This window comes from Pyxicephalus adspersus, chromosome 4 (genome assembly GCF_032062135.1).
Source record: "Pyxicephalus adspersus chromosome 4, UCB_Pads_2.0, whole genome shotgun sequence".
NCBI lineage: Eukaryota > Metazoa > Chordata > Amphibia > Anura > Pyxicephalidae > Pyxicephalus > Pyxicephalus adspersus.
In genome coordinates this window covers 147,693,716-147,718,499 of record NC_092861.1, presented here as the reverse complement: position 1 = coordinate 147,718,499, position 24,784 = coordinate 147,693,716, and positions in this window count along the sequence as shown.

The following is a 24,784-nucleotide window of genomic DNA, read 5'->3' as shown; positions in this document are numbered from 1 at the left end:
TCAATGATTCCTGATGCAATCCTACTCTAAATAATCACTAATATTATGTGAAATTCTTAGTATTACTGGCCCTCAAGGCTATATCATGATTTTTCCCACTGACTACCGATGATTGGGTAATCATAAATGCTTACATATGCCCGCATTCCCCACAAACCACCAGTGCTGGGACAACTCCACTGCCAACCAATGCTTGCACATTCCTACTCCCATTGACTATCAATACTGGCAGATCCTTACTATAATTTGCCCTAAATGCTTGATTTTTTCTTCTCCCACTGACCACCAATGCTAGAACAACTCTACTCCCACTGACCACCAATGCTGGGGCAGTTCTTTCCCAAGGGTCCACCATTGCTGAAACATTCAAAATTCACCAGCCACCAACACTGGGCCATTCTTGCTACCCTTGACCATCAATAATGCAGAATTTCTAATCTTGCTGACCACCAATGCTAGGGGTTGCTGGCTCCTACTGACTACCAATGCTCAGCCATTTCTACTTCCATTGACAACCAATACCAGCCGTTCCCTACTCTATTTTGCCCTAAATGCTTGGCCATTCCTGCTCCAACTGACCCCCAGTGCTAGAACAATCCTACTCCCACTGACTCCCATTGCTGGGGCACTCCATTTCTTACCGATCACCAGAGCCGATGAATCCCTATTATCACCCATGAACATATATTCAAGACCCGAAGAAACAATTCAGCTAAAGATGCCTAAAGCCTAAATACTAACATTTCTGCCTGAACCCAATGTGATAGGTTTTCATTAAAATGTGCAATTTCTGTTAACACATCCTTGAAATTTCCTTGCATAAAAGACCCCAGAGAAAGAAACTCCTGCTATATATAGTTTATTGTACCCATTTCTGCCATTTTATAAAGAATAAAAAAGTCTTTTCCGAATACATTTCTGTCACAGTTGGGAGAACAAGAATTACTTTACAATAAAGTGTACAACACTGTGGCTTAGCCCGGGGGCTGCTATTTTATACATTGTATTTTAGATAATCGTCAAAGCTGAGTTATTATACACTGTGTTTTATGTGAAGTTTATACTGAAGCAAAGTGAATTTTGTCCTGAGGGTGCAGAATTTTGTCAGATTGAATTCCACGTATGCAAAGCGCTGTGATATTGGGGCACCCGGCATTCAATGTGTTAGATGTTATTCAGAATGTATGCACCCCCTGGGGTAACTGTGAAAAGGCACAGTGCCCTCTGCTTAGAATAAGACCATTAGTAAGGTGTATATTCTGCCCTTGTTAAACAAGCTCTGAATGTCACTGCTATTCCACAGGAGAGGAGCTTCAAGGCAGTGTAGAGTAATTTGGATTAGTTTGGAACTAAAATGTTTGTGTAAAACAATTTCATTCAAATATATCAAATATTATTAGTGAATAGCCCATTTACTGCAACATAACCCACGTTATATCCAAAGCTGTTCCCTGCAGTGATACCTTTCTGCCACAAGATGTCCCCAGTCTTGCTGAATGATGGCCAGCATATATTAACCAACTTCCTCTGAGCCTAAGCTGTCATTGACCTGTCCCAAGCCCATTACTGGATACCAATGAGCTTAGTTCCTTTTTCCTTTCTCTTTCTAATTGCTCCTTAGCACAAATGATACGGTACTTGTGATCCAGTTTACCGTTTGCTGTTTAAGGCCTAGAAAGAGATAGATAATGAACCATATTATCACCATATTTTACTACTTATACTGCTTGCATTAAAAGTATAATCAATATATCAATGTATGAATGAATAAATACAGAACTGCAACAATGTGTAAAATTTTCCCTAAAGTTCAACTATTTTATTTTTAATTGTAAAAGTAAAAAAAGCATTTCATATAAAAAATTATGTCTTCCTATGCAGCCAGCAGGTGGGGCTGTAGTTTTCTTTTTACATGTTTTTCTGGTCTTTCTTTGGTATGTTTCTGAAAGAAACAGTGAAGGAGAGACAATGAAATGTGCCAGCTTTCTGTGCAGTTTATTCATGTTGGAAAATTTCTATTCCAACCTAAATATTAGAGGTATGAATTTCAATAATTTTATGTATTGGGTTTTTTTTATTATATCAATGATGTTTATTCAAAATATATAATATATGAGATATCCAGGTTTTGCTAGTGTTTGTGACATCTCAGTGTGAATGTCCTTTGCAGACTTTCCCTGGGAAAACAAAAACTTCATGACGGCCCGTAACTCCAACGACGTGAAACTTGCTTGTATCTCTGCCATCACAGCTTCTCACTAAAAGAAAAAACAGTTTTAGGAATCAGAAAGACCTGATATTTGCACAGTTACATTCTAAGATATTAGGCTGTCATATACCCCCACACTCATTATTCTATTTCATCTGGAAGGGGGTAAAGCCAGGAACTTCTCAGCACCCCCTCGTAGAACAAGAGGAAGACAGAAGCTAGGTGAGAATAGAACAGATGAATAGAGAAAAGGAGAAGATAGGACAGAAGAGGGGAGAGAAGCAGTCAAGAGAGAGAGAGAGAGAAACCCTAAGAGAACAAAGAAGAGGGAGAGAGGAAAAGGAGGAAGAGATGAGAGAAGAGGACCGAAGAGAGAATAGATGAGAGGACAGATGAGAGAGAGAAGGAGGGAACAGGGCAAGGGAGGGAGGAGGAAAGAAGAGAAGGAATAGGACAAAAGGGAAAAGACAGAAGCTAGCAGAGAATAGAAGAGAGGAATAGAGGAAAAGGAGAAGAGAGAACAGAAGAGAAGAGAGAAGTGGTCGAGAGAGAGAGAAAGCAGAAGAGAACAGAAAGGAAGAAAAGAGGAAAAGGAGAAGAAAGAAGGGAGAGAAAAAAAAAAGAATGCAAAAGAAAAGAACAGAGAAGGAAAGAGATTAGAGGAGAGAAACAGACAGAAGAAAGAGGAAGACAGACAATAGCTGGAATAGGACAATTTGGAGAGGAAAGACAAAAGGAGAAAAGAAAGAAGGCAAGGGGACAAGAGATGAGAGCAGATGACAGAAGAGAGAATGGAAGAGGACAAATGATAGAAAATCATATAAAATAGGGGAGGACAGCAGGAAGGACACAGAAGAGAAAGTCAAAGATAAAAGGGAGGAGAATAGAGAAGAGGATAGTGACAGAATGACAAGACCACCAGTGTGCATATTTTTATTATCATATATTTCTATAAAACACCTACAGAATCCTCAATCATATAATTGTTCCTCAGAGCAGCTCATACTTTAATGTCCCTACCACAACTTTTTTTTGGGCGAGCATACAACCTCAATGCAGATACTGTTATGGGTGAGAATTGAAAGTGGAACACTAGTTCTACAAAAGTTTTTCTGACCATGCCACCTGTTTAGTGGTTGTGTTACACCAAAATGATAATTTCCTGATTTCATTGATCATTTATCAATTATTTACCATCACGGTGATGGATTTATTGATATTTGAGAATAAAGCACTAACAATTATCTCTCCACACAGAAGGAGGAATAAACAGGAAGATGTATTGCTTTGCTGTGAAATCAGTTTTGGGAGAATCTCCATCCCATTACAGCAGTCAGGAGACGGATGAAAATGGGTTGAAAATCCCATCTTTACTCTCTGATCATTATCACAGCCTACAGTGTCATTATTTCTGCACGCTGAGCTTTTGTGGGACTGCGGAGGCCTCATTAATTGCCTTCCCGGTCCCTGCCTAATTTCTTCTTATAAACACAATAAACCTAAATACATTTATAACCAGCTGGTCTGCTATGTATTATCTTACCTACCCTTGTGACTCATTTCATCAAAGCGCTAATGCCAGAAGGCTGCCTGCTCGCTACTGAGACCCAATTTGTAAAGATTTCTTTTTAGAAACATTCCCAGCACATGGAGCAAAACTCAGCTTCTATTGAGAGAAACCATCCCCTCTGGGCTGCAATTCAATGCAGAGTCTTACCTACTTCTGCTCTGGAGATCCTTTTATATTTTTCACTAGAGGAAATACGGCTGTGTAGAAGAGAACCCTTGGACCCCGATGATGGGTCTGATTTATTAAAGCTCTCCAAGACTGGAGAAGTTAGACTATCATGGTAGAACCTGGGTGATCCAGCAAACCTAGAAAGGATCTGATCCAGAACTAAATACATTTGCCAACTAATAGTAAATGATTTTTAAGAAATCTATTCCAGATTTGCTGGATCACCCAGGTTCACCCATGATAATCTTTTCCCGTCTTGGAGAGCTAAGTAAGTAAATCAGACCCATTGACTTGGGATAATGCGAGGAGATAGCAGAGAGCTGTATATTTAGTATTCCACTAAAGAGCCGTGATGCAAGCAGTGGGCTGCAAGTATGCATCAGGTGGGAGTAAGTCTGAAGATATGGGCATTCCTGCACTATCCTAAGTAACACTTACATGGTATGCAGAGCCTTAATGATATTCAATAAATGGATGGTGCCGGGAGGATGCTGGATGTCCTCCATCCTAGAAATGAGGAGGGATCTATCTGCCTTATTGCAGCTTCTGATGCACATTGTGAGAAGCTCACAGTGTGCAATGAAATCAGAATCAGCCATTTCAGTCCAGTAAAGAAGTTGAACAACTGTGCAAGACCAAAGGCAAAGCTGGAGGGCAGATTTAAATGACTATAATATTTAATCATTGCTAATGTGTTTTCTCGTTACATTGCTAATAGATTTTCTGGTAATACAATTATGTCTTATTATGTAATGATCTGCAGCACATTAAACCCATTCATCAAATATAACTTCATGTCCTGGACGCTGAATTATTATCAAAGTGGCAAACTCACGTTGTGTTGTGGGATAAGCAAATCTCCATCCCATTCACCCAGCTGGTAGTAATAACTTTGTATTTGTCACTGCCCTGTCTATGGAAACTCATTTCTGCTGTCAGTTTAATGTGTGGCTTACATTTATAATCATTCTAAATGAATGGCCAGAGGGATATCTATCTATATGAGAATATTTGATGTGCTTAAAATTTCAGAACTTTTGTTTGGAACCCCTAAATTCAGGCTCATCCAATGAAACTGCTACTTATCCCTTGAAATTACTTTAGGTCTTCGGGGAACCCCATTTATAATTATTATATCCACAGCTCACAGTATATTAGTGTGGTGGTCAGTGGGAAGAACTCCTCTTACATTGCTTGCCAGTGGGAAGAATGTCAACCTTACAGATAGCCAAAAAGATCATTAAACTGACCTGAGAGGTACAAATTGCTCATTGCCCCCTAGCAACTGCTCGACTCTAGAATTTCAAATAACTCCGTTGGAGAAACATTGGCATAAGGCACGCATTTGCAAAGTCTGGCCCCGGGACCAATTGCCTCCCATCAATAATATGCGGCCCGCCAGCACTGGTGACCAAAGTATAATATACAGACGTACAAAAAAAGATATTTTATATTTCATTAGAGTTTATCAACCGCCTTGCGTTTATCGGCCTGCTACTCAGCGGGCATAATCGGCAGGACGGGAGTCCCCATGTGTGCACAGGAAATCCCCTACGTCATTATAGTAGGCGTGTGCTGTGAGGGACCCGCACGGACCACGCCCACTCTGATTCCAAGAACGTGCTCTGCACGTAGCCCGCACTGACACTGGACTTGTGCACAGGCAATCTTTCACGTCCCCCCCGGTGCTCGTGTGATGTGTGGGACCCCACAGACCACGCCCACACTAACCCTGCTTAGTGTTCGGCCCCCACATATTTTCACTTCACCAAATCCGGCCCTCTTTGCAAAATGTTTGGACACCCCTGGGTTAGGGGATGAATGTTGTCCAGTTTTAGCCCAGTTTACAGGTAGGTTTAAGGTTGATCTTATTTCTAGTTAAGAACAGAGTTAGACCTGCCTTGGCATCCTACGTGGCTCCCGACAGCTGGCACCTTGCCGCTCATTCATTCCCTAATGGGCTGCCGCAGGTAGAAGTTCCATGTAGCGTCCCCACCGACGCAGCTTTCTTACTGGCATGAGGAAGGGGTATCCACACTGCAATCACCAGTCTAAAAAAAGCCTAAAGTGTCCAACATAAAAGTTAGGGCAATGTGCAACATTTTGTATCAATGGGAACAATCTACATGGGGCCCTATGGCCACTTACATATATGTGGTTGGAAATTGTACAGCTAGCTGATCCATGGTGCATAGCAAACTGCTGCTATGTGCCCAGGAGCTGGGACCTGTGTTGCTCCTGAATTTGCCTCCAGAGGGGAAGTAACATGCTGCTTCGAGGAATTCTACCACAACCCTTCTGCAATGCAAATGTAACAGCATTCAAACGAGTGCACAAAACTATTCCCAATTGCTCCTCTTAAGTTGAATGGAAGCCATTGGGAACACAATTGAACTTGCAGTACAACTCTGTCAGTCAGTTAGAAGTGTTTGGCACGCATCGTGTGGCTCTCAGGTCCCCTGCAGACTATAGTTTGTGTTTTCCTTTCCTTGGTGTTTATTTAAGGTGTAATTAAACCAAAAAAATTAAAAGGATATTTGGGCTGCTGACCTCAGTACTTACGCACTCAACAGCTTTATGTTTTCATCCTTGCATTCCAGTGATTGAAGACAAACTATAATGTTTCCCTGCTTTTGCAGTGCACTTCCAGATGATATTCCAAGTTATGTACAAACGTTAAATTTCTATCACTAATAATGATATTTCAGAAATATTTTCAGTGACAGTGAAAAAAAACAAGTGCAGGACACACAGATCTGTTTAGTTCTATGGAGAGGGAAGGGGGAGAGCTGAGGCACCCACTGTGTTCTACCCATTAGGATTAGGGGGATTGGGTGAGAGTGGCCATCTGGTGAATCTCCTGCTGTGTGCTGTAATAAGAAAACCTACAGGACAGGTACACTGGTGTGGAGTGAATGTGGTCATGTGACCTGATATAGTTAACACCCTAAGGATTGAAGTTCAGGGAAGTTTTTTGGGTAGAAGGGAAGAATTTAGGGGTCCTGAAACAAAAGCAAAAAAGAAAGAAACACAAGGAGTCAGGTAGTTGCAATGCATTGATAAAGTGCTAACAAGGAACATTCTGATAAAAGGAGAAAAGCAAAGTACCGGTAATAGAAATCTGAGCTCAGCCTGCTGCTCCTCCATTCACTGTCCAATCCCAGGCTGGGTAGGGGACCGGACCTGTAGGTGAGAGAAAAAACAGATCTCTTGTCCTGCGAGCCAGGACTGTGCTTTGCAAATGTAAATCTCAGGACTGAATGGAGATAAAACAACTCTTATATATGTAATTGGAGCATTCGATTGCAAGCTCCTTGTACAAGCATGGACTGTTGTCAGTTTCAATGCCAAGCTCAATAAATCATCTCCATTTACATACAAGGGCTTAATAAATACGGAGTTCTGTACAGATTAATGGAAACCAGAACATAAATATAACATCATTAGCGTTATTAATTTTAGTAGCCGCCTTGGTAAAGCTGGACTCCTGCAGCTAACGATCTATTAAACAAGAAGTATGAACACAGAACAAATTGCAAATTATAGTTATTTGTCATGCAAGCTGGAGGGAAGCGTATGAAATAAACACAAGAAGGATTGTACAGATCGGAAGAATAAATTAGAATGTCAGGTCCACACTCCTGGAAAAATCCATATTATTATTTCTATTGGAAGTGGTGAATTTATATTTATTGCAAACAGCATTTCTCTGCTCACCTATTCCAGCATTACAACAAAAAGACAATAGGTGAATTAATTCCATATGGCAGCATAACCTGTAACCCTGGGGGGCTGTTGCTGTAGAAACAAAGATGCACGGAACTATTTTACTTACATTTCTTTATATTCAGATTTGTTTTATTTATATTCTGTATTTAGGAAAGGCATTTATATTTTCCATAAAAATCCAGAGTACGTAACCAATGATGTGATATGTTCATTATTGGAGCAGAATGGGGAAATAGTTTCTATCTTATTAGGCTTTTCTCAAACTGGGGGTCTGTGGACCCCTGGGGGTATATGGGCACCTATAAAGAGGTAGCCCAGGGGCTGCGGACAATATGGCAGATAAGGGGATGTGTACTGTGCACATTGGGCCAGGTAACTCACCAAGGTGGGCTCTATCCATTTAGGTCTGAATGCCACAGAGAAGAGGGGGTGACCAGCCAAAGAGACCAGGGGGGGGGGGTACACTCGGGAGAGGCTTTCTGTTTCCTATCCATTTTCAGTCTGATACTGCAATTGGGTATTGAGGAAAAGGTGGGTGATGGGGCACATTTTGGCCTAGGCTGCATAGACACAATTTTCAGCACTCTTGTGTTCTAAAAAGAGGGGAGGGGAGAACAAGCGAGTTTCACCCCGCTGTGCTCTCCTGCATTGACTTGTACAGCGGCCGTTCACCATCGGTCGTTCATGGATCTGTCCGATGCCCTTTTGTGTGATTTTCACACCCAAAAACCATGCCTACAGTTGAAATGCTACCAATCTGATTCATTGGGCCCGATTTTTTAAAGCTCTCCAAGGCTGGAGAAGATATAGTTTCATCAAATACTTTTCATCAAACATAGAATAGACTTTTAAAAAGTCATTCAGTCAAATATTTTCAATCCTGGACCATATCCATTGCAGGTTTGCTAGGTCACCCAGGTTCACTGATGAAAGTGTACAGCCTTGGAGAGCTTTAATCAATCAGGTCAATTAGAGCTCTCTAAGAATGCAGAAGATTAACCATTATGGGTGAAACTGGATGATCCACCAAACCTGGAATAGATCTGGTCCAGAAAACATTTGCCAACTGATAGCAAAATATTTTTATTGAATCCATTTCAGGTTTGCTGGATCACCCAGGTTCTCCCATGATCATCCATCTTCTCCAGTCTAGGAGAAATGTACTACATTAGGTCCTGTATGTGGATTCCCACCAACAGCTAACCATTAGGAATAATTACGAGCAATAGTGAGCAGCTAAGTGCTGCCTGCTGGTGCCTACATGCAAATGCAAATGTAAAAGTACCAGTTCATTAGGAACCAGAGCAGCAGTCAGGCCAGATCAGTGGCTAGCTAGGTTCTGAACACCAGGAGCCACCCAGGACCATCTGTTCCAACTGCCCATATGAAATTAGCCTTACCACAGGCACTCTGAAGTCATGGGTCTGATTTAATAAAGCTCTCCAAGGCTTGAGAGGATACACTTTCATTAGTGAAGCTGGGTGATCCAGCAAACCTGGAATGGATCTGGTCCAGAATTTAAAACATATGCTAACAATTGCCTTTTGGGAAATCTATTCCAGGTTTGCTGGGTCACCAGTTTCACTGATAAAAGTATATCTTCTTTAGCTTTGGAGAGTTTTAATAAAGCGGACCCATTGCACCAGCATGATTCAACCCAATGGACATCTATGGGAATAATTTATGGTGCACAGCAACATAGATGTCTATCGAGCTGTACTACACAGGAACGGGCAGGGTCTTACAGCCAATAGATGTAGCAATCTGGGAAATGCCCCTGGTAGGCTTTGGTGAATATAAATAAATAATATATATATATATATATATATGAATTTAAATCTATAAAAGGGGATGTAGATTAGGTTGGGGGATAAGATGACATTGGTGGAAAGTATACTTATTCTTTAAATACAGAACAGTAACATGCAATACACCTGAATCTCCCTGTAATATGAGCAATGGAACAGAAAAACAAAACCTATCGCAGATTAGTCGGAGAGAGCTGACAATTTAGCTTGAAGCTAACTAAATGAATTTTTATCTTTCACAGGCACAAATAAGAAGCTGAGACATGGGAAGATAATTCTTGCATGAATTCTGGTTGCAGTTCAGAACTGTCATAATTCAATTAACATCTCAGAGCTGCCTAGCCAGGGGGGCCGTGAGAGTTCAGGGTTCAGTTTAAATGTCAATTTACTTCTCACAATGTTATCAGAGCCTGTAGCTGCGATTCCCCAGACATTCACCCGACAAAAAAAACAGGACGCCTGGATGAAACTGCACTGCTTGGCACAGGAGGAAAATGCTTCAATGCTCGGTTACATCTGAACTGTATAGAGTCTGCACAAGGGACAATGCTGATGTATTAGTTGTACAAGATGTCAGCTGACTTATAACTACCCCACATACCCAGGGGAAATTGTCCCGGGGTAGTTATGACCTGGGATTTCTGTACTCTAAAAGTACAAAGAAAACTTAATTTTTATCTTTTGTACTTTTTACTTCTGAGAAACCTATAGAATAAATTTCAGGTCTCAGGGACCCCCTGCTCAAACTGATTTATTGGGGATCAGTTGGCAAAAAAGCCTTTAAATTTGTACCCAGTGAAAGAAGTGTCCCCAACAGTGGTAGCTAGAATACCCCCTTATGGGCAGCTCGATGGCTCAATGGTTAGCACTCTGGCCTTTGCATTGCTATGTCTCACGTTTAAATCTCGGCCAGGACACGATCTGCATGGAGTTTGCAGGATCTCCCCGTGTTTGGGTTTCATGCAGGTACTCCGGTTTCTTCCCACATTCCAAAAACATGCATTTAGGTTAATTGGCTTCCCCTTAAATTGTCCTTAGACTGTAATAATGACATATGACTATGGTAGGGACATTAGATTGTGAGCTCCTCTGAGGAACAGCTAAAGATATAACTATGGACTTTGTACAGTGCTGCATAATATGTTGGTGCTATATAAATACTGTATATTATAAAAATAATTGTTATAATAAAATAAGCAAATAAAAACATAAAGTCACACCAGATGAATTTGGCCCCAGAATGACACAGGCATCATTAAATGGGGGGTCAATCAGCAATAGTTCTAGCAACCTTCGATGGAGAATGTCTGATCTAAGGGATATAATACAGTGAGTTTGACATTCAACAAATATTTACTGCGGCTGGATCTTCCTGGTGCATATGCTTTAGATTAAAATGGACCAATAAATATCTATGAATGATTGGTGAATGTCATATTCACTCCTACTGTAAACACTTCCCTAACATATTTATAAAAGAACTAAATCCTAACTCTATAGGCTATATTTATAAAACAAGGAATCAGACATTTCCTCAAACATTCCTGGTGGGAATTATTACTGCTATGGAAATACATGGACCTGGAATATTCTTCAAAGAAATGTTTGGGGGAATGTCAGATTCTTTATTTTATAATAAGAGCTCATTGGGAGTCAGCATGGCTTCTTAACAGGATAACAGGATGGCTACAAAATTAGGAAAACATTGTCACCCCATAACAGGAACTTCCTGAAGCATATGATCAGATCACAATTTTAATGAAAGCTGCAGATTTCTGACGATTTAAAAACTTTAAAAGACTTTAGAGTCAGGGGAATGCCGAAATTTGCTTTGGCAAACTTTCAAGTGATTGGCAACTTAGCAAAGGGTTCCTAACTGATGTTTACGTGCCAATCAATTTCAGGCTGGTGGGTATCTGGTGAGGGGTGATGGTGCAGTTGTTTTGGAGTGGGAATTTGACAGCTAACTGTAGTGTAACAAAAGAATAATTGGGCAGGTAAGGAGGTGAGCCGCCATCTTTGAAGTATGCGACCCACTCTTGTTGTGTTAGGGGCAGCATTCCAGTGGGTACCAGTACCAGCACTTACAACATCCAACCAATGGAAACATTCTCCGTAAAACCGTAATGACCATGTCTCTAGTGCTGCACCACAATTGGCTCTACCAAGTATCTCCCCAACACCATCACCTCTCCCTGTAATTGACTTTTACACATGGGCACCCATCACTGTGCCATACAGTTGATAAAGTTGAATGGTTCAACTAAAATGGGTTTGGTGCCCTTCTAAGAACATTTGTCAGACCTGAAACAAATCCAGACCTGGACATGTTCACTCGCCTCTAGTAGATCGAAGAACTTCATGGTAGCCAAAGATTTCAGAAGGGGCGGTCAGCCATGGTGCCCTCCTTATTGTCTCATCACATGTCATCATCTCTTCATTGTCCCATCACAGGGGGCATTGGGACAGATTCAGCTGCTGATATCAAGCCACTCACAAAGGACATTGCTAATTTGGTAGTTTAATATGTGTACAGCTTTGAAAAGACGTATTTGACAAGCCCGGCACGTATTTAAAAGTAATAAACTCCCAGAGGAATCCGTCCAGCATTAAGCAGAGCTGTAATTGGGCTTATAATTATTACCTTGCAGGGATGCATCAATGAAGTTCACACACTGCGAACCAACTGCCACAGATCAGAAGCCGTGACTGTTAAATATTGGTTGATTAGTGCGGAGGTGGAAGGAAGGAAGATTCGCCTGGTTCTCTCTGCTGGAGGACATGTATGACCACAGGTTGTGGAGGGCTTAGTCTTGTAAGATAAAAAAATTCTGCTAATGGCTTTGCTCTGCAATAAAATGAAGGTTTTACAAGCGGGTGGTGGGATAGATGAGAATTCATTGCTTTTTTTGCAGGGCTTTTTATTTTTTAACAAAAGGCAACAGAATTGCATAAGGGCCCAATTGTGCTATACGATAACACCCTCATTAAGGTGAACATTATGTGTTGCATATGTTCATTTTGAATAGCATCCCAATGCAGCTCCTGTGCACATGAATGTCAGCAGACTTCAATGCACAGTTGCACATTTCTATGTTAGAAATAATCTGCATATCGGTTTTTCTTTTTTTTTATTTCGGTGCAATGCCAGCTCAGTCATTATGGATGGGCTGCTTTATTGCAATGCACTGTAAATGCCTACTAAACACGCATTACCGTACAGGCTTTAACACAACTCACCTTATTTGAAGACGTGAATAGCTCTTAAAATTGTGCCATAGTGTAGCACATTAACTGTGCTTGGAGACACAACCCAAATCCATTCTTATAAACCCTTCTTTACAAGCCTGGCTCAATACATTTAGGACGTCATAAAATTTGATCAAGCTCTGTCGCCCAGTAGGCATCTTCTTGGATTACTTTTTTTGCCTTGGGGCCTTTTCATCCACGTTAACAATGATGAAACTTTAGGATATGAAAGCTGTAATTACATTATCAATGCATATGACTTTTGTCAGAGTTTGTTGAAAAAAAAAAACACTCAGCTCAGGTTGCAATACTCACCTCCCTTCCAGCATTGTCCACTTCAATAACTCAATTCTGCCACAAGATGTCCTCAGTCTTCTGGGTTTTAGAACATCCTCATTATTGGTCCCAGAAGGCTGGGGACATTTTTTGAGTTCAGGAAGCCATTGACTTGTCCCTGGAGGGCGTTCATCAACCCTTTCCCCCCAAATTCACCATCCTCCATGTCATATGACTATCCTAAAGACTCTAGAAAAAGGCAGGCAATTAAAAGAGAGGTAAACCCAGAAAGTGAGCAACCTAGTAATGACAATAGCGCCTCCAGGATTTTCTTAGGAAAGTTTTATTGTATTTCCTATTCTTTGGATGGGCTTTCTGTCATTTACACATCATTGGACCTCTCGGCACTGATAAAGCTGTGTCTGTGTGCAGAGAGAAGAACCTTCCATGAATGCAAATCTGAGAAGAAAATATCCTGGCGAAGCTTTGCAAAGTATCGCCCAATAGGGTCTGTGGGGCACAAGTGACATTTTATCCACCCGCCATCCATTTGAAGTTGCTTCCTGCTGAGGAAACTAATTGAGCCTTAAATGATCTCCCTGAAACAAGTAATTAATAAGCAAATCACATTAGTTTCGTAGATATTAAAAATTTTAGCCAAGCTCATTGAGATTATTATTGTGGAATCCAAATGCAAATTTATCTCAGAAAGCCGAATGAATAAGCCGTGAGTGATTGACGCAGAATAAAAATAATTCAATCATTTTTGTAGATTAAACAAAAAAATACTTTGTCAGCTGAAAAACAATGAAGTCTTTAAAGGGGACCTGTCATGATGGAATAGGGAGCTGTTGCTATGATCTTGTTATAAAACTGCTGGCTGTTAGGATTTACCTATTATGGCTTCACAGCTTAGTGATTTGATTTATTAAAGGAGTAGAGAATGTTCACTTAGCATAGTGATTAGGTTGACCTTGAGCTCACTTTAATCAGCCATTAAAGATCAACTTAAAACAGAGTGACCTCAATTAACCCAACCCCCCACCCCCCTCCAATGCACATTTTTAATTATATTTTACTAAATTGGGTCTAATGTATACGTTTATTATCATGGATGACCTTGGGTGATCCAGCAAACCTGAAATGGATTTCTTAAAAATTATTTGGTATTAGATGGCAAATGTTTTCAATCCTCGACCAGATCCAATTCAGGTTTTCTGGGTCACCCAGGTTTCTCTAGGACAGTCTATCTTCTTTAGTATTGGAGAGTTGATTGGTCATGTGACATTCTATCTTCTACCTGCACCAGCGGCAGACAGTCCTCTATGCTGCAGAGAATATTCTTCATATTTTGATGTGAGAAATGTTCATCTTAGCCATCTGAGAGAACAGGCCAGCTGGATAACTCAACTTTCTTAGGGCAGATACTTGCCAAGCTGGGTTCTCAATAAGCATAGCTTCCTACTGGGTGACATTTGTAAGGGGACCAGACACCCAATACATCTCAAATGTGCAAATAATTCATTAATATTCCATGCAAATGGTTGCTAGAGTGGACAATGCACTGGAATACATATCACCCAACTGTCCCTCTTCATACATACCAACCATCCCTCTTCATACCACCCAACTGTCCCTCTTCATACATACAAACCATCCCTCTTCATACATACCAACCATCCCTCTTCATACCACCCAACTGTCCCTCTTCATACATACAAACCATCTACCACCCAACTGTCCCTCTTCATACATACAAACCATCACTCTTCATACCTACCAACCATCCCTCTTCATACCACCCAACTGTCCCTCTTCATACCTACCAACCATCCCTCTTCATACCTCCCAACTGTCCATCTTCATACCTCCCAACTGTCCCTCTTCACACCACCCAACCATCCCTCTTCACACCACCCAACCATCCCTCTTCACACCACCCAACTGTCCCTCTTCATACCTACCAACCATCCTACTTCATACCACCCAACTGTCCCTCTTCACACCACCCCATCCTACTTCATACCACCCAACTGTCCCTCTTCACACCACCCAACCATCCCTCTTCCCACCACCCAACTGTTCCTCTTCTTACCTACCAACCATCCCTCTTCATACCTACCAACTATCCCTCTTCATACCACCAAACTGTCCTTATTCATACAACCCAACCATCCCTCTTCATACTTTCCAACTGTCCTTCTTCACCCCACCCAACTGTCCCTCCTCATTCCTATTAACTATTTCTCTTCATACCACCAAACTGTCCCTCTTTATACCACCCAACTATCCCTCTTCACACCACTGAACTGTCTCTCTTCATACCTCCCAACTGTTTTCATTCCTATTAACCATCCCGCTTCACACTGCCCAACTGTCCCTCTTTACACCATCCAACTGTTCCTCTTCATTCCTATTAACCATCTCCCTTCATACCTCCCAACTGTCATTCTTCATACAACCCAACTGTCCCTCTTCATTCCTATTAACTATTTCTCTTCATACCATCCAACTTTTTTTTATTTAAAGAGACTGTCCTACTTTCAGATCCAATGCTATCTGTCCCCCTTTCCTCCTCAGTTGTCATTCTTTGGTGTGTATATATACTCCTCTAGAAATAGTATTATATTACTATTACAAAGTGTTATTTTGCACTTCATTCAGCCTTTAAATTATTTGTGATGTTGAAAAGCTAAAGGAAACATTCAGGAAAAAAAACACTCAGTTAAACTAAATAGATTTGTATGTATTATTTTTATGGTCCACAAACTAGGGCGTATCATATATCTACAAACTTTAAGCTAAAATGTTTCCCTTTCTGTAAAAGATGATTAGGTATGAGTAAGTGGATTTAATGATGTTGGTTGCCATTCTGTCCAGCAGATGCAAATACAGAGATACGGACAGAAGAGTATGTGAGGGCAGAGGCAGATATCACATGCGGTCACATAGTCCATGCGTGCCCTGGGGTGCCATGGCTGCTTGTGGCAGCATTTAATGGGGCAGAATCTATGGACAGAACCTTTGATCAGAATTCCCCCCTATCGCCAAATTGCTCCCCATCTATGGTGAGATTTCTCCATATCTATGGCCATATAAAATAAACATATTTCTCCCCCTCTATGCTCTGGTCTTACCCCTTTTATGATGAGATTTCTCACTAGTTATACCCCATTATTAACAATTTACCAAGAATTTGCCAAATATTCCAAAAAGAACAACCCCAAGACAAAGCCTCATTATTCAGTGAATGTGCATAGAAAAGACATTCAGCTCGTGCAACCAGTTAAGCGGAAATAAAGCAATCAACCAATTGCCTCCAGCTGCAAAGTATTACCAAGGTTCATGTCATCCTGTTCATTTCAACCATGTAGCTAACTGCCACTGTTCATCTCACGCTAAAGCTATAAAGAGTGAACATGTTGGTTCACTGGAATATAAATTTCTAAAAAAGTTAGTTTTTATTCAAGAGTTTGGGTATAGGTGGGTCTGGTGGGCCGATTTACTTGCTGGAATTTTCTGCAGTTTTTGCATTCTGAGTAGAACAAGAACATCATGTTTGGGGTGATTCCTACTGCAAGGGTCCATTCATACCCAGGCTGCTCCTGGTGGTGCAAATTATGAACACATGGTATGCTTTATATTATTGTACTTAGTGTTATAGCAACCTATTCATTTGTATGTGGTGCCAACACTACACAATGGGCCAAAAATCTGCAATTTTTAACCCAATAAACTGCAAAGCACTGCACTGTATTACCTTGCTTTGCATGGTGCTGCATCCTTACTGCTCCCAGTGGTTCCTCAATCAGCTATTCTCCAGGATTGCCATCAGAAATTCCTGTGCTTCCATCACCTGTCTAGTTCTAGCGGTGCAAAAGATAAGCTATATGGGACAGGGGCCCATACAGAAATACCACTTGTCCCCTACTGAGGGCCACTATGTGTGTTGCCACAAGGTGTAAATGAGCCCTAAGAATGGGAAAGCATGCTTTGTATAGGGCAGGCTCGCAATGAGCTGACGGCATACAGATCGCATTGCCCCATTCTTCTGTAAAGTACAGAGAATAAATACTTTTACTTTACTTCAATTTAAAAAATAAGCTAATATTCAGCCATTTGTTTAGAATTCCTCTTTAATAAGACAATTTACCAAAATGAATGATTTAATTGGAATTTGATGTCCGGATGTACTGGCAAATAATACAGTTTTTTACTGGATTTTTATACTGGATTTTTATACTGGATTTTTGCTACCTAAAAAGATTGTTTGTAAACATCCCAGGTAAAAAATTAAATGTCAAATCAGTCATCGGCACATGCTGGATCATTAAACAAGAGACCATTAATGTCTACCACTGTTACATGGGAGGATGCAGCAGAGTGCCTTCTGCTTTCCATTAAACATAACAACACTTGCTTGTTCCTACTGTCATTGAAAGCAATTGCAACAATTAGTGAGTATTTGTAACCTATTAAGACCTCTTGGCCGCAATACTCAGCCATGTTCCTGTCCACCTAGGAGCTTTGAGTATTCCCATCCACCTTTGTTTGTTCCGGCACCTTTAGGTCCTTTTTCCATAATTTAAAATAAATAAAACCTCCCATTTATAAAATGTTCTTCAGTACAGCAGCCTTTCCCTACATTTTTTAACATGGAGGAACCCTTGAAATAACTTTCAGGTCTTCAAGGAACCCCTTCTATAATTACTATATCCACCGATCACAGTATATTAGTGTGCTGGTCAGTGGGAAGAATGTCACCCTTACAGATAGCCAAAAAGATCATTGGGGTCACTTATACTGACCCGAGAGGAACAAATTCCTCATTGCACAAGGCCCCCCCCCCATCTGGAGGAAACCTAGGGTTCCATGAAATCCTGATTGAGATCCACTGATTTAAAGTTAATTACCGTATTTTTCGGACCATAAGACGCTCCGGACTATAAGACGCACCAGGTTTTCCGCACAAGGGAAAACAAGAAAAAAAAAAATTGATTTGATTTCCCCTGAGATCCAGCGTGCGGCACTTGTGCCCGCCCATGAAGGCGGCGCCGATCGGCATTCATCAAATCAATCGGCGCCGCCTTCGTGGGCGGGCACAAGTGCCGCACGCTGGATCACAGAACAGGCAGAGATCGGCGCAGCCGGGGACCGGCGGGGACACAGGTAAGTAAAAAAATATGCCCCTGTACCTCTGCATTCGGACCATAAGACGCACCCTGATTTTCCCCCCACTTTATGAGGAAAAAAAGTGCGTCTTATGGTCCGAAAAATACGGTAATAATCCAACAGAAGGGAGTGAAGCCCTTGTACTGGCCATGTTAGGTTTGCAGAACTCATCAGTGAATTCTCACCAAAACCATTCTGCAAACCACAAAACATGAAAACTCAATCACATATTTCCTTTATATTTGCTTTTATAATTAACAAATTGAATAATTTAGAATATAATTAAACACATTAGTGCACATAACACTTTTTAATGGATTAATAATACATTCTATAGAGGTTTATATTGTATATCCACCCTAAATGAGGAAAACCAGGGACAAAGGGACTTGGATCTAAAAGAAGGACAAATCCTTCAAAATCAAGAAGAGTTACAGAGGTATGAAGAGGGACAGTCCTTAACAATCAGGGGCAGTTAGCAGGTACGAAGAGGGACAGTCTCTCCAAATCAGGGGCAGTTGAGGGGTATGAAGAGGGGAAGTCTCTCTAAATCAGGGGCAGTTGGGAGGTATAAAGAGGGACAGTTCCTACAAATCAGGGGCAGTTGGGGGGTATGAATTGAGACAGTTCCTTACAAATCAGGGACAGTTGGGGGTATGAAAAGTGACAGTCTCTCCAAATCAGGGGCAGTTGGGAGGTATAAGGAGGGACAGTTCCTCCAAATCAGGGGCAGTTGGGGGGAATGAATAGGGAGAGTTACCTACAAATCAGGGGCAGTTGGGAGGTATAAGGAGGGACAGTTCTTACAAATCAGGGGCAGTTGGGAGGTATAAGGAGGGACAGTACTTTACAAATCAGGGGCAGTTGGGAGGTATGAAGAGTGACAGTCTCTCCAAATCAGGGGCAGTTGGGAGGTATGAAGAGTGACAGTCTCTCCAAATCAGGGTTGGGAGGTATGAGGAGGGACAGTTCCTCCAAATCAGGGCCAGTTGGGGGGAATGAATAGGGAGAGTTCCTTACAAATTAGGGGCAGTTGGAAGGTATGAAGAAGGAAAATTTATCTAAAACAATGGTAGTTGGGAGGGATAAAAAGAAGCAGTTGGGCTATAGAAAAAGGGCCAGTCCCTCCAAATCAAGGACAATTGGGAATAATGTATTTCGGTGCACTTTCTGTTGTAGCAATGTTGTATGGAATAACAATATAACATCTGAGATGTATTGGGTCCTCTGGTCTCTTAACAAATGTTACACTTTGTGTAAGCTCTCCTTCATTTCACTAATTACAGGCTCGGTCTATGCTGAGTTGCTGCTGCAGAAAGCCATTGGCAGGATTGATGTCATTAAGAATTAGCATTTCATTGTTATTCATGGTTTACTGAGGCCTTCTGTTCTGTGGAGTGGGGGACACTTCTTACATACTTATCAGGATAGATATGGAATATCATATATTCTTTGTTCTGGGTTCTCTCCTAGCCTACAGTCTGTGTTTCCTGTATACATGGACCTGTACATACATCAGTCTACAATGAGAACATTTCAAGACAGTTTTGAAAATGCTAATTGCCTGGAAGTTTTTGGCTTCAGTGATTTTGGAAACTCTGATCTTTAAATCCACCCTCATGCCTTCAGTCCAGTCCTTACACCGTCTTTTCTCCTGAACTGAAATTTTTACTCTGATTTGACTGTAGTTTGTGAGATTCTCTCAAAAGGCCTGATTTGTCCTAGGCCGGAGAAGATTGATTTTCAGTTTTCTCACTTTACTTATAAGTGTTACCTAGGGTGGTCTGCATGCCAAACTGACTCTAAACTGACATTTTTAACCTTTTCAGTCCAATTTATGTCCAGCAATGAGTACATTGGGCCCTGATAAAGAGAGGGTCCCTTAGACCCCCCTTTTTCGGATATATACAATGATAAAATGAGAATACTTGGACTGGTGTATACTGTAAGTAAGAGCTCTGGAACTGGCTGAGCATTGAATGTTAGTACCAATTTAAAGCCAACCTGCCCTTTTCCAATGTGGTGCCAAACATACAAGACCACTTTATTGGAAACTCCAAAGGAAGCAGATGCCCGCCCCGCCTTTCCCAGAGTGTCCAACCAATCCATCTGACTGGAGCAAACACCTCAATATTCTGGTCTCGTACACTGAGGGTTTGCAATGATATGGTTATTGCTTCCTAATGGTTGGTAACCCAGCATCTTGCCCAATGCTCAGCTGACGACCAGCCATCAAAGCCACATTCCTTTATTTTAAACAAATTGCTAGTGGTGGCTGCCTGGCCGAGTTTACTTGTAACAGACCAAGGACCAGTGAGTCAAAATGATAGCCCTGAATCTAGCATTTTAGAAGTCAGCTGTAGCAGTTTCTGCATAGGCTCGGAGGATAAAAAAAAAACAGCTTGACTTCAATACTATCCTTTAGCCCAGAGCTGTGTGATGTAATACCTCTTCTCGACCACAAGATGTCCTCAGAGTGATTATAGGATATTGAATGCTGACCCGTCCCCTGAGCACTGCACACTGCTCTTACAGGGTACTGATGTTGGGTGCAGTGTTCATCAAGTCAGCACCTCTGGCTGCACCATCTAGAACCATCAACCACTGAAAAGAAGACCAAGGGGGCAAAGGAAAAGGTTAATGCACCACAAAATAGAAAGAAAATATGGGGCACTGACTAGCTCTCCTTCTAATAGTGCTAACAGCCTATTGTTTTGCTGATGCAATAACTGTAAAACTTCCACCAGCAAAATGCTTGCCCAAGTTTTGTTTTTAAATCTTTTATACTCTAATTTTAATATTTGGTAATCCTGCCTGTAAATCTGTTTTTTTCCCTTAATAGTAACAGGCCAAGCCACCAGCAAAAATTACAGTTACAGGGGCTTAGACAAACCATATAACACTGCCAAAGGTGCTAAAAATATTTCACTTTCAAAAATATATATATATTCCTATAACTGCTTGAAAGTATTAGCTGAAGTCGTGTTTAATTTTGTTTTTCTCTTCCATAAAGTCCAATAACAAATATGTGTTCATCTAAAAAAGGGTGACAACGCTGACGAGTGATTTATTGCAGAATGAAGGGTGTTGTCACCCTATTACAGGAAGTAGAAAATAAAAATTCAGTTGGCCTAAAGTTAAACTTTATCAGTTTACTGTCTCCCCAAATCTTCCTCTCCTTATAAACAAGCAGCCAGGCACGCCGGAAACGGTCGCCTTGGAAAGAAATGTTTTAGGATCCGTTTCTTTGAATCTTCCTGGCTTGGAAGGACTAGAGAAGCAGATGGACTGTTAGTCAGCGCGCTCTTGGCAAGTCTGCAGCTTGTTTTAAATAATGAGCAGGCAGCTGGGTAGGAGATGTTCGAGGGACTGGGTATAGGTTGTCAGATTTCAGGAATGACAGAAGCATAAATTAAACAGGCTCCTTCCTGGGCTGCGGCTTTTCTTAGGATGGCGGAGAATAGATGACAAGAATGTATATTTAATAATGCCCCCGGGTACCCCCAGCCTGACAGTCTATATGGGCGACGCGAGACGTTCTGCTGGAAAGTTCACAAACGGAACACAAAAAACTCTAAATACAGAATGCAGAAATTCTCAGAAGCGGCGCATAAAAAGAATGCCATATTTATAGCTTACCGGTTTGATTTTTTTATTTTGTTTTAAAGAGGACCTGTATGCTAAGATGACTGATTGCTGCTGACCTGCCAGTCATGATGCCACCCTAGCCCACACCCAATATAATCATCTAATCCAGATTCCCCTATAGGCACCAATAAAGTGGGTGAAATAGAATTTTTAAAAATGATTTGCTATTGGTATGCAAGTGTTTTTAATCCTGGACCAGATTCATTCCAGGTTGGCTGGATCACCCATATTCACCCATAATCTTCTGCAGTCTTGGGGCGCTTTAATAAACAAGGATCATTAGCATGCAGACCACCCTCAGTAACACTTACATGGAATGAAAATCCTCCAGGACTGAGAAAACTGAAAATCATTGAAAAAAAAGGAACAGGCCAGGGATAGTCATGCTGGGCAGGGAGAAACAGATGGACGTTCTCCAGTCAGGAGATGAGGCGGACTCTATTTGATTTGCTGCAGATTCTAAAGCACATTGGGCCTGATTTTTGAAAGCTCTCCAAGTCTGTAGAAGATACACTTTCATCAGTGAAGCTAGGAGATCCAGCAAACCTGGAATTGAAACATTTGCTAACGGATAGGAAATCTATTCCAGGTTTGCAGGATCACCCAGTTTCACTGATAAAAGTGTATCCTCTCGAGCTTTGGACAAATCAGGCCTATTGCGAGAAGCTCACGGTCTACAGTGAAATCAGAGTAATTTCAGTTCAGGGGAAAAGCCGGTGCAAGGACTGAACTGAAGTCATGAGGGTGGATTTAAAGATCAGAGTTTCCAAAATCACTGAAGCCAAAAACTTCCAGGAAATTAGCATTTTCAAAACTGTCCTGAAATGTTCTCATTGACTGATGTATGTACAGGTCGATGTATACAGTAAGCACAGATTGTACGCTAGGAGGAAGAAAGTCGGATGAGGCGGATTCTATCTGATTTGCTGCAGATTCTGAAGCACATTGGGCTGGAGAGGATACACTTTCATCAGCCAAGCTGGGTGATTCAGCAAAGCTAGAATAGATCTGGCCAGGATTGAAAACATTTGCTAACAAATAACATATGACTTTGAAGAAATCCATACCAGGTTTGCTGGATCACCCAGCTTCACTGATGAAAGTGTATCCTCTGCAGCCTTGGAGAGCTTTAATAAACCAGGATCATTGTGTATGGGTGGCACAGCTGTCCCTTTGCTTGTTGTCTGCCAGTGTTCCATATAGTGCCTGATGGCACATGCCAATCAAATCAGCCACATGCACAGGTAATCTTTCTGGTGGCAATGGTATATTATCACTGCTAGTATTATAGATATGGAAGCCTGTGCCATGTGTGTAGTGCCAATCAACCTTCCTATCAATCCATAGGCTGCCACAGTGGCCATAGTGGCACATCACTGGATAGGCAAAGACTAAATTGCCACCTAGGGGTATCACTGAAGAAATATTTTGGAAAGCTAAACCCACCCTATTATTAAAGTGGAAATAAAGTTACATTTTAAAAATGTGGCACCAGGCACAGAAAAGGACAAGTTATTCAATGGACAAAGTACAAAAAAATATACAGGGTGATGAAAAGTAAGTTCCTCTTTAAAGTCTACAAATACACATGGAATTGATATTACAAATCAGTGCCAATGTTTCAAATTTCATTTTGTTTTTCCCTTCCAATAATTCCATTACCAAATACACACAAATCTAAGAAAGGGTGACATTGCTGCCCAGTGGTTTAGTGCACTTTATTTTATGATTAGCATGGATCTGCCCAAGCTTTGGAGTTCCAAATGAGTTACCTTTGCAAACTCAACTAAATCATAATCTGGCTTGTTTTACAGCAGAGGTCGGGAAATGCAAGAAAACATGTTGATTATGGCACCCCAGCAAAGAACATAAACCAGTATATGTGGTGTCTCTAAGTAAGGCTGTGCATAAGGTGCTTGCCAACCCCGAAAATTGTAAATATATAAATAAATAAAGATAAAACAGAGGGCTATTTATAGGCAAGGTTAATCTATTGAAAATACAATGCTTCTTAAACGTACAATATAAATGGTTAAGATACAAACGCAGACTGTAACTTGGAGATCTATGGGAGGCAAACATTCCAAAGAATACCTGACGCGTTTCGCCCACTAAGAGCTTCCTCAGGGGTACAATAACATTTGGCAATACATTTGTGATGTACTAAAACGATAATTATGATAAGCACATAAGAATAATGAAAAAGTTTAGAAGAAAATATATGTAATGTAATACTTCAATATATGATGTCATAAAATCAGTCATGGCACTCCCAGCATCTTCCAAGATCTCTTTGTTCTAAAGGTTATACACATGCTATGTGGACAGCACCATCCAATGGTGGGAAAAGTAAAGAACAACTCATTATTAGTCATAGAATAGGAGACATAGAACAGGGGTATCAAACTCTGGCCTGGGAGCCAAATCTGGCGCTCAAGGTCCTTTTTTTTGGCCCCCTAAAGAATTCCGAAAATGAACTACATCTGGCCCACCCGCCTTACCACCTCATATCATTATTTTCAATACATGCAATACATAGACATTATTCCTCTACATGTGTAGGCAATGATCACATGGTGCCTGACTACCAAGGGCATTGTGTTTGTTTCAATCCATTAGAGACCGTTTAATATTTAGTGTTAGACAAACTTGTGATGTGAAAGGATGAACAACACACAGCCTGCACAGATAGATAGAAATTAGTCTTTTCAACCCTAAAGTGTGTGGAGAGGTTTGTTTTTGTTAGTTATGGATGAAGTAGTAAACTTCCTGAATTTTTTTTAATAAATTTCAAGTTTGGCCCCCGACTTGGTATAAGTTTTTAATTTCGGCCCTCTGTGTATTTGAGTTTGACACCTCTGACATAGAATGTGATGTTTAACATATTTGACTTAGACTTGACAATTATGATGTACAAAGAAAGAGCAGCCAATTAGGCTTGCTGGATTTTTAAAT